The following is a 10,465-nucleotide window of genomic DNA, read 5'->3' as shown; positions in this document are numbered from 1 at the left end:
TTGCAAGAAACTAAGCTTTTAATTAATTTTGTTATATAAGTGACAGTGTTTTAAAAAAAATTGAAGTGCTAGTGAAAAGGAGCACTATTAAAAAGAAAATGTAAATTCTTTGGCAATATTGGTTTGAGATTCCATATTTACCTAGGCTCTTACAATAATGGTACACAGTCCTTCATTTTTTGGATGATGGTTTGGTTTTTGTCTGTGAACTAGATATCATTTTCTCCTGTGTGCTGCAATAGCTAATAGATTAACATTGTCAGAAAAACTGCATAGATTTAAGAACTACATGCAGGTCTGATCTTTGACATATGCAACTGTCCTGTGCGGGCCAAAAGCCAGAACACTGTCAGTTGACTGATGGCTGGAACACCTTTAAGATGTATCTAGGACAGCTTTGCCAGATGTATAACATATGTTACTGAACTGAAAAATTACAAGAAGACTGGAAAAGACAAAGCTTGGAAATCCAGTGAAGGGATCTGATCAAAAATATTTTTTCAAAGTACATCAGCAGCAATGGAAAATTAAAGTGTTCTTTTGATGGACTGAGTCACTGACTTTATTATAGAACTTTAATCCTACCTAGAAGAGTGAATATAACATGTACCAGAAAAGATCAGAATTTCTACATGGAAACCATTAATTATTTTAAGGGTATGTCTGAGTGTAAGGAATTTCCTTTCACATCATGTAATCATGAGCCAGCTATATTGTTGGTTTATGTGGATTTTTCCACCAGTTCTAGAATAGAAAGCAAAACTAAAATGCCTTGCTCCATGGGATTATCTAAATGAATACTGCCTACTCAGCTGAATTTGAGTTACCATACAGACAGTTATCTTCAAAGCAATTTTTTGAAGTGACTAATGTATCCACCCTTCCCTGAAATCTAGCATTTTTTTCATGTTACTTTTCTGCAGCAGGTTCAGTAAGACAAGCAAGCATGTTTGTGATGTGAATTATATTATATATTAATCAATATGTTGGATGGAAAGTTGAACATGAGTCAGCAGTGCCCTGGAAGCCAGGACCAAACATGTCCTGGGGGGCATCAGGTACAGCATGGCCAGCTGGGCAAGGGAGGGGATTGTCCTGGTCTGCTCTGACCTGGGGCGGCCTCACCTCCAGTGCTGGGGGCAGTTTTGGCTGACAGAATATAAAAAAGACATTGAGAGCATCCAAAGAGGCAGCAAAGATTGTGAAGGGCCTTGAGGGAAAACCGTATGAGAGCAGCTGAGGTCATTTGGTCTGTTCAACCTGGAGGAGACTGAGGGAAGACCTCATTGCTGTCACAGTTTCCTTGTGAGGCAAAGAAGAGGGGCAGACACTGATCTCTTCTCTGTAGTGATCAGTGGCAGGACCTGAGGGAATAGCTTGAAGTTGTGTCAGGGAAGATTTAGGCTGGATATTAGAGAATGGTTCTTCACCTAGCATGTGATTGGGCACTGGAACAGGCTCCCCAGAGAACTGGTTACAGCGCCAGCCCGAGGGAGTCCAAGAAGCATTTGGACAATGCTCTCAGGCACATGGTGTGACTCTTGGGGATGATCCTGTGCAGGGCCAGGAATTGGACTTGATCCTTGAGGGTCAGTTCTAGCTGAGCGTATTCTGTGATTCTGTGATGCTGTGAACTGTAAAATTAAATGAGGAAGGGAGTAAAACAATTTTTCAGCACTTGCTGTGCTATGGAAAATAGGGGCACCTACTAAAGAGTAAACAAGTTCAAAGCAAACCATACCTACTGTTTTTTACTATTATACATACTTGAATTGTGGGGGCTTGTTTTGTTGTTTTGTTTGTTTGTTGTTTTTTGGGGGTTTTATTGTTTTTGTTGTTTTGGGGTTTTTTGAGGTTTTTGGTTGTTTGGTTTGGTTTGGTTTGGTTTGAGGGATTTTTGGTTTTTTGTTAGTTTTTTTTTTTTTTTTTTTTTTGGTAGAGTTTTGTTTTTAAAGAACAGTTTAAAATTATAGAAGTAATGTCAGAGACTAATGTCAGAGACTTTGGTTCAGAGTGTCTCTAAACTGAAGATCGCCAAGAGCAAGAGTCAACACCAAGACGGCTTTATTCCATTTTTGGTCTGTTGTTAATTTTTTCCCCTAACAATCCTTCACACACTACTGTAAGAGACAGAAAAACAAAACTAGAAATGGATCTCTGGCAGTTCTCTTAGGTAAACCTGTCTTGTGGTTTTGAGGATTGCATGTAGCTTCTCATTTGCTGTAGATGTCAGGGAAAGGTTCTTCACCTGGAGAATGGTCAGGCACTGGAACAGTGGGAAGTGTTCAGAGCACCAGGCATGACAGAGCTCAAGAAACATTTGGACAATGCTCTCAGGCACATGGTGTGATTCTTGGGGATGGTCCTGTGCAAGCCCAGGAGTTGGACTTGGTGATCCTTGTGGGTCCCTTCCAACTCAGATTATTCTGTGATTTTGTGATTCTGTGAATATGTCTGTATTGCACAGGATGCCTCTCACATGCATCATGGACCAAAAGCAAATTCAGAGGTTCCCTGGAGTCAGTGGAAATTGGCATGTTTTAAAACTGAATTTCTTTGTAAATTAATGATAAGAGAGGGAGCTAAACCATTTTCCAGGACCCTCTGGAATTAGAAGGATGCAAAGAAGAGCTATTTCTGTGAGAACTATGTTGCAGATTCTGAATCCCACTGAAAAAATATGAATGATGTATCAAGCAAGGTCTATGAATCCCTTAACTTTGTATAATTTTTTTAAAGCTAATGTTCCTATTTTTAGTTTCTCTGTTTACTAATTTTAAAACCAACAGATTCTTCTTCCACTTCTTTCAATTCTTTCAGTTCTTCCAGCTCTTATTCAGACCAGTTTTACAGTAGATCAACTTCTTTATTTTGAAATTATACAATATGAACAAAATTAAAGGACAGCAGAATCATGCTGATCGTCTTTTCAGAAACAGAACTTTCAGACAGTTAGAAACAGCTATCAATCCAAACCATAAATTCAGATGAAACTACTGGGAATGCTCAAATTTAAATAAGTAATATATAAAGATGTCCAAATAGGGAAATTCAGTGCTTAATTATTCATGTACAGAAACAAAAGATAACATATTACTATATATGTACAAATAAAACTTATATATATATGTATACACATACATACATGTATGATAAGCTTGAATTAACTGAAAAGGTTCTTAGGAATGAAACATACTGTTTTGTAGGACTCTGACAGTCTTATCAGGAAATAACTCATGTACCGTTTATAAGGATTAAATGAGTATACAGAGACACATCTCCTAAAAGCTGTTCATATTTCTTCTGATTCTCTTTTCTTTCCTATCCACAGAGGAACTGTTTTATATACCAACAGAAGGTTTTAGATGTCTGGAGTTTAGCTTGTATTGAGAGGCTGAGTACAGGTATTTAATTTCTCGTCTACTCAGTTGCTTTGTTTTACAAAATTCTAGGATGCTCTTTTTTCTGCATGAAAGGACAGTCACAATCTTGCCATATATATATATTCCTTCTATGCATATATTAGGGGGTGATGTGTATGAAAAGGAGTTACTTCCTTATAAATCTATCACCCAAATGGAACAGGCCTATCCCAATATTTGCATTTGGAAATAAATATTGAAAGAGTATCCTTTTTTTTTTTTTTGTTCTATTTGGCTGCTTAGAACATCAAAAATTCTGGTTAATGCAGTAAAACTCTGATATGATCTGATCTCTGATCTGATCTAAGATCCTGAACTTAAGAAGCAATTATTTTGAAGAGTTTTTTCCTGCATTCAAAGTATATTTTAAAAACCTCTTATTCTCAGTCATCCCAACAGCTGCTCAAAAACTTCAAAGTACAATTTTCAGATCTCAGTACAAAAGAGCCACTATGCCAACTGAAGAAAAATGGTTTGCTAATTTTAAAGCTGTAGTGCTTTTAAATTAAAGTTTTTGCAGTATTTAATTTTTCATTGCTCTATAGGTGGACCGGAACAGTCTGTGAACAAAGCTGCTTGTTCAAAAAACAATTGGGTTTTAATGCTACAGAAAGGAAAGTGCTTATTGCACTTTGTGGGCTTGTACTGTGTTCATGATGTTTGAATGCATGTAGCTAGACAGATTTTTGGGACACAAAAAACCTACTTAGGGAGTGTGTGTGTCGAGAACTAATATTTCTGAAGAGAGAACTGTTCTTTCTAACTCTGACAGATAGTGCAATGAAAGATAGGCTCTCTTCCTGCAGATGTTATGTTTAAACAATTGCATTTATTTATTTATTTTAAAGCATCCCAAGAAGAGGTATTTTATTAATCTTTCCTAAAACTTGATTCACAATTCATCATTTCCATTTTTCCTTTCCTACGACCGCACTGAAAATGGAATGGTGTATCAAGCAAAGTTTATGAATCCCAATTTCCCACTTTAATGGAGTCTTGCTATGACACGTATTAGAAGACTCAGTAGTCACATAAAAACCCAGGTATTTTTTACTGTGTAGAGAGGATTACACCCATTGTTAAAGGAGGCCAAATGATCAAATTCTTTTTACACAGCAAACATTTAATGAGCTAGAAATTTTAAATAGATTTTTGTCCATTTATATTTTCTCTGAATAATAAAAAAAAAAGTATCACAGCTCTGAAATAAGGAGTGTCTCTGTGGTATTTAACAAGTTGTGGTGGCTGAAATGAAGTCTTTTGATTAACATTTTCAAAAAATTGTTTTTCCCAAACTTAACTCATCCCTATACGAAGTTGAATCAAGGAATCAATTTTTTTCTCTTACTGAAATGGTTTTTGCCCTCCTGCTGCTGATTGCAGTATGCCTGAAGTTTCCACAGGCCAAGAATCCCTGCCACCATAGATTTTTTGCTAGTGAACCAAGGTTGGCATAGCAACTTGGGATACAACTCAAGAAATCTGCCCTAAGGGATTTAACCCTGTCAGCTGGAAGAAGCCTGATATTGCTATGGTTTTCTGTTCTACAGAGATGAAACTGCAACTTGTGTAAATAGAATCCAGAAGAGGGAAACGGCATTTTTTTATTAATTGTGAAAGGGAGGTTTTCTTCTGTCAGATCAGATTAGGTTCAGTACTTAGATATATGACAACACTCCTGGTACTCTATCTGTCATGCATCACAGACTGGGCATCAAAATATATCAGTTACAGTGCAGGGCACTTAGATAACCAGGATATATGCATCCAAAGCTTAAACTACAAGGACATTGCCCACAGCCTTAAATACAAACAAAACCACTTTGAGGCAAATAATGCTAAAAATTCAGAGGGCAATGTCCATCATCAGATTGAGAGCAAAAACACAGGGCAGTATTAGATAAAAATCACATAAATGAGAGATGCTCTACCATGAAGGTTGGCATGTAGAGGACTAAGAATGAAGAACCACTATGATATAAATGGTATTTCACATTGTGTAATAGGAAAATATCAGACCAAGGACAGAGTTCTGATAGATGCTAGTATAGACTAAGAGGAAAGCAAATAGGATAGGATTTGCCTTGTAAAAGGATGAATGGTTCACAATATAAATTGTAAAATGAATAAGAGATTAAACAGGCTTATAGTTTGATCATAACACTTCTTATTCTTTTTAAAAATGAAATTACACTAAAGGGTAATTGAGACATACATAGAAGGAAACAAAAAAGCAGAACTTGGGTTCCCTGCTCAGACTTCAAAAGATATTGTTGATGAGCCAGTCATGATCTCTAAGCAATACCTATTATTTGAGAAAAATAACATATGTACAAGTAAGCAAACAGACTCCATGTAGTAACAATGATATGAGGTTTTCATGCCATACTAGAATATTCAGACAATGACATCATTAGAGGCATCTTTCCAAAAAAGAATTTTGATACTCTTAAGATCAATGGGCCATACTAGATAACACTCAGATTTTTTACCATACTGTATAATGCAAAAAGCAGCACACTGTACATTTTCAATTGTACAATACTATACCATGGAAGTAAATGCCATTTACAGGTTTCTGTTTTTAACCTTGAAGCATAAAAATTAATATGAATTCTACATGTTAATGCATTTTCCCATCTGCTTAATCATTTTCCATTGCAAATTTTAATACTTTTTCTCAAAGTTTACTAACCAGAAGGTTTATTAGTAGCTTATTGAGGCAAAATTTTATATGTTGCACCTGTTTCCCTCTTCACATTTTTTATTTCCTCAAAGTCACTTTGTTCTCTCTTTGAGCAATAGGAAAAAAGCCCTATGTATCCATAAGTAACAAATTTATCATGTCGTTATCATCATTACCTGCCAGTGTGGTAAGTTCTGTCATACCACTGTAAATTTCCATGACAGTTTTGTAAGCATGTGTCATAGGATACAGAAGGGCATCTGATAGAAAATGAAGGCTGAGAAAAATATCTGCAACTTTTTCCTTTCAAAAGAAGGTTTTACTCTTTAATTAAAGTCCTTTGCTACTGCTCTTATTTGTTCATATTTTCTCCATCATAAAAATAATTACCTTAGATTAGATAGTGTTCCAAAAAAAAAAAGAACAGTGCCAGGTATTTTAAAACTGCAGGATTTAAAAAGTGCAGGATTGTATTTAACCAAATTTTTGTGTGGAAAAAAGAAAAACACACCTTAAAATAAAGGTGTTGCCCAGCATCTCAAAAGAACACTGGAGCCAAACCTAGTATACTCACAATGGTCTCTGCCAGATATAGTGAAAATATTCTTTCTTGATACTAAATTCATTAGAAACACAGTTGGGATAAAACATTTAAAGCTTACCTTTTAACTTTCAAATTTCACTGAGCCATTTAAGTAGTAGTAATGTTTACAGGTATTAGAGTCAGAAGAGAGAAAAAGTACACTAATAGGATGAATCTTTATACCACTGAGAGCCATTATTGAACATTAAGTAATATTACAAACTAATAAAAAAATCTTTATATTATTTTTCAGAATTGCTTCACTTTTAGAGAAAAAATTAACTCTCAGATTTTCCAGTAATTGTTTTGTTTAATGAGAAAATGAAGTCATAACTTTGTATTCTGAAGTTAGATACATGCAACTTAGAAAGCAATATATTCTTAATTCTTCCCTTTTTTTTGTAGAATATAACATAAACTTTAAGCTTCAGGTTTTGTGAACATAATGAGATAGCTGAAGTTGGAATACTTACAGAAGAAGAAAGAAATACTTTGAAGTAAACAGTCCAACAAACAAGTGGAAAAGTACAGAGAACATTGTTGTTACAACAGTCACAGAAAATAATTATTTTGGTTTCATTAAAATTTTGACCAAAAATCCAAAGAAATATTTAAAATAATGTAAAATTCTGTGAGATGACCTAATAAGTTCTCTCAGCATGGAAGACAGGTGTCTGCTAGGGAAAGCAGGAGCCTCCCTTGGAATGAAAAATGTAAACCCCCACCCTCTGAATTATTATAATTTTGAAATTAAGGAGCTCTCAGGCAAAGGTATCCCCATATAAAAATAACAGTTCTTTGCTAGTATGTATAATAAAGCAAACAAACAACAACTCTGGCATTAACACCAAACAGAAGAGGAACCCAGTGACCCTTCTCGGCCGCAGGTGCTTTCCCCGTTGGTGCAGTTCCGGGCATGGCCAGCAGGGGCGCTGCTGCTCCCGGGGGACAGGAGGTGCGTTGATTCCCCCGTGGCTGCAGGGGTCGCTGTGGCGAGGGCGTGAGGAGCACGCGGTAATGGTGGCTTTGTCCCAGACAGGAAGGGGTGGGAGAGAGACTTTGCTTCATAGACACCCCTGGGACAGTCAATCCCGGTGTTCCAGCAGGACTTATGGAAACAGAAAGCTGGGCTGGCAGGAATGAGCAAAAATCCCAGGGTAGCAGCAAGATGTATCAGAAGCTTCGGAGCTGTGGCTGGAACCGCAAGATGTCCTGGGAGGCAGGAGGAGTGAGGCTGCAGTGAAACAAAGAAATTAAGAATTAGGAATCAAGCATCAAGAAATACTTTTAATAAAAGGGCAGGGGGTGCTGACAAAACTGTATTAAATACTTACTGCTCCCACAAGAACAGGAAGAGAACAAAGCCACAAGGTAAGATAAAGAGCTAGAATACACAAACAGGATGTAAGGACAAAGGCAGCACAGGATAAGGGGATTCTTTGGACCCCTAAGCCGGGAGAAATGGTATCAAAGTCCGAAAGATGGTGAAAGGACTAAAAAGGAGCATGCACAAGGAGACAAGGTGAAAAGTTCAACTGAGAGGAAGATTGCTTACTTCAGCCCCAAAGACCCCCAGATGACCACCAGAGTGACCAACAAGGAGCAATGCGCAGTTGCAAAGAGGCGTGGAGCTAATTGTAATATGAAGTGGGGACAGGCAGGGTTAGGAAATGAGTATGTATTAGGCATATCGTGTAACCCTAGTTTGTAAAGAATAAAAAAGAGAAGGGCAACTCTCCAGGGTGTGCATGATTTTGGAGGAGCTATCCCTCATGTACCTCAGTTCTGAATAAATACATATCTACTCTTATAACTTACTCTGTGGGTTATAGAGGTTTCTTTCCACATATCAGCAATGCAGCCAAAGCTTGGAGCAGCGCCAAAGAGCAATGGGGACGGAATAGTGGCAGCCCAGCTCCCAGCAGGGCGGAGAGGGGTGAGCCCAAGATCCAGGCACCCGATCAGACAAGGATAGGTCCCTCGTTTAATGAGGTAGATGTTAATAAGGTCTCAGTACAATGCTGCTCGTATGAGCAAAGGCTCACCCACAGAAAGGATGAGGCAGTACAGGACTGGGCTCTGGTGGTGAATTCTCTTTGCCCTAACCAGCAAGTTGCCTGTCCTCCTTGAAACCCAAAGCGAGAGCTCCCCTGCAGCTCCCCTACCCCTATCGTTTTGCCTGTCCAAATCTCCAGGTATCCTCTCCCCTCTCCCCTGAGTTTGGCCACTCTTGTTTTTCTTAAGTACCCATAATTGCCCAATAGTTAGTTTCTCAGCAACTTATGGGAAAACATTCCGTAAGTACAAAAGAAAGAAACCCAACCTCCAACATTAAGCATACATCAGCCAGTCCAGAATTGTAATTAATCAGAACACTTAAAATAATTTAAAACCATTCAGTAACAAGGGATTTGAAAAAGAAGAGCCTTTTCTTTTAAAAATATTTTCACTGAATTTGTTCCTTTGTATTTAGAGAAAAACAGTGGAAATAAAACATATCCCACTATTTTAAGCTGTTTTGTCTTGGTGCCACACTTAAAAACTCTTTAAGAGCTGAACTTGGAAAACAGAACAATGACAACTACTTAATTTATAAGAAAAAACAATCAGCATACCTTGTTAATCTCTGCTCTTTAATAGTTGATGTCTTCAATGAGTATTCAGTTAATATCTGCTTAATATCTTTACAATCATGACTCATTACGGCAACAAAAAACAATGCCAAAGGCCTAATACCAAAAAAAGCATCCTCATTATAAATAGTTTGTTATGAATACATATTATAATATTGGCTTTTTGCAAATATTAAAATGGATGATATATGTATAATGTTAAAGTAACTTTGCTATAAAGTTTTTATTTCTGCTTAGACATATTAGTGAAACAGCTGATACAGTTATACTTGTGGTAACTGAGCTGCTTGCTTGGTTGGGATAGCATCCAGTGATGTAGATGAAGACCCCTGCTACTGATATGCCAACTCTCAGCACTTACCGTCTGTAGAAAGAATGGACCAAAACCCAAGCAGGAGGTCATAGTAAGAGCAGACAAAACTACGACCAAGAAATGCACATGCTCTAAAAACATGGGCTCAAGGAGGAGCCATGCTAAACAGTTCTTGGAACATGTAGACTAGTTTGGGGAAAAGATTAAATATGCATATTTTTTTATGAATATGTAATAATCTGATGCAGTATAAAAGGTATCTAAAAGGTGTCTCCAAAATAGCAGGTGTGCTCTTGGCAGAATGCCAAGCACCCAGCCACTAAACTACGCTTTATTTTTTCCTATTGTCTTTTATTAAACTTTCAAATTTTACCAGGAGAATGAACCTCGTCTTTCACACACTTAAATTTAGTTTAAAATATTTCATTTAAATTTATTTATTTAAATATTTAAATTTTAATAATAAATATTATTAAATATAAACACATTTTAAATTAAGGCTGTCCATAATGAGGAAAAAGGGAATAAGCACTTTCCAAAAGGTGGATAAAATTTAGCTGCCTTGTTACAATACCCTCAGTCAGCAGGTCAATACATATATACATCAACCATCAATGAAGCAATGAATTTGGGTTCTGTCATGACTGTGACCTTCTTAATTTCTTCATGAGATGAAATATGAGGTATTTTATTTCTTCTGTAATTTGCATTTATTTTAAATAGAAATTAAAAACGTTCATTAAGGTTGCAGAGATTTGCGAGATGTTCAAGGCTTCCAGACGAAAACTGAAGTTTCATTCAGGTGGTATTCTAGTACAAGTCAGACCT

Source organism: Cyanistes caeruleus, chromosome 1 (assembly GCF_971803275.1).
Source record: "Cyanistes caeruleus chromosome 1, bCyaCae1.hap1.1, whole genome shotgun sequence".
Taxonomy (NCBI): domain Eukaryota; kingdom Metazoa; phylum Chordata; class Aves; order Passeriformes; family Paridae; genus Cyanistes; species Cyanistes caeruleus.
Note: the sequence above shows the minus strand (reverse complement) of the source record.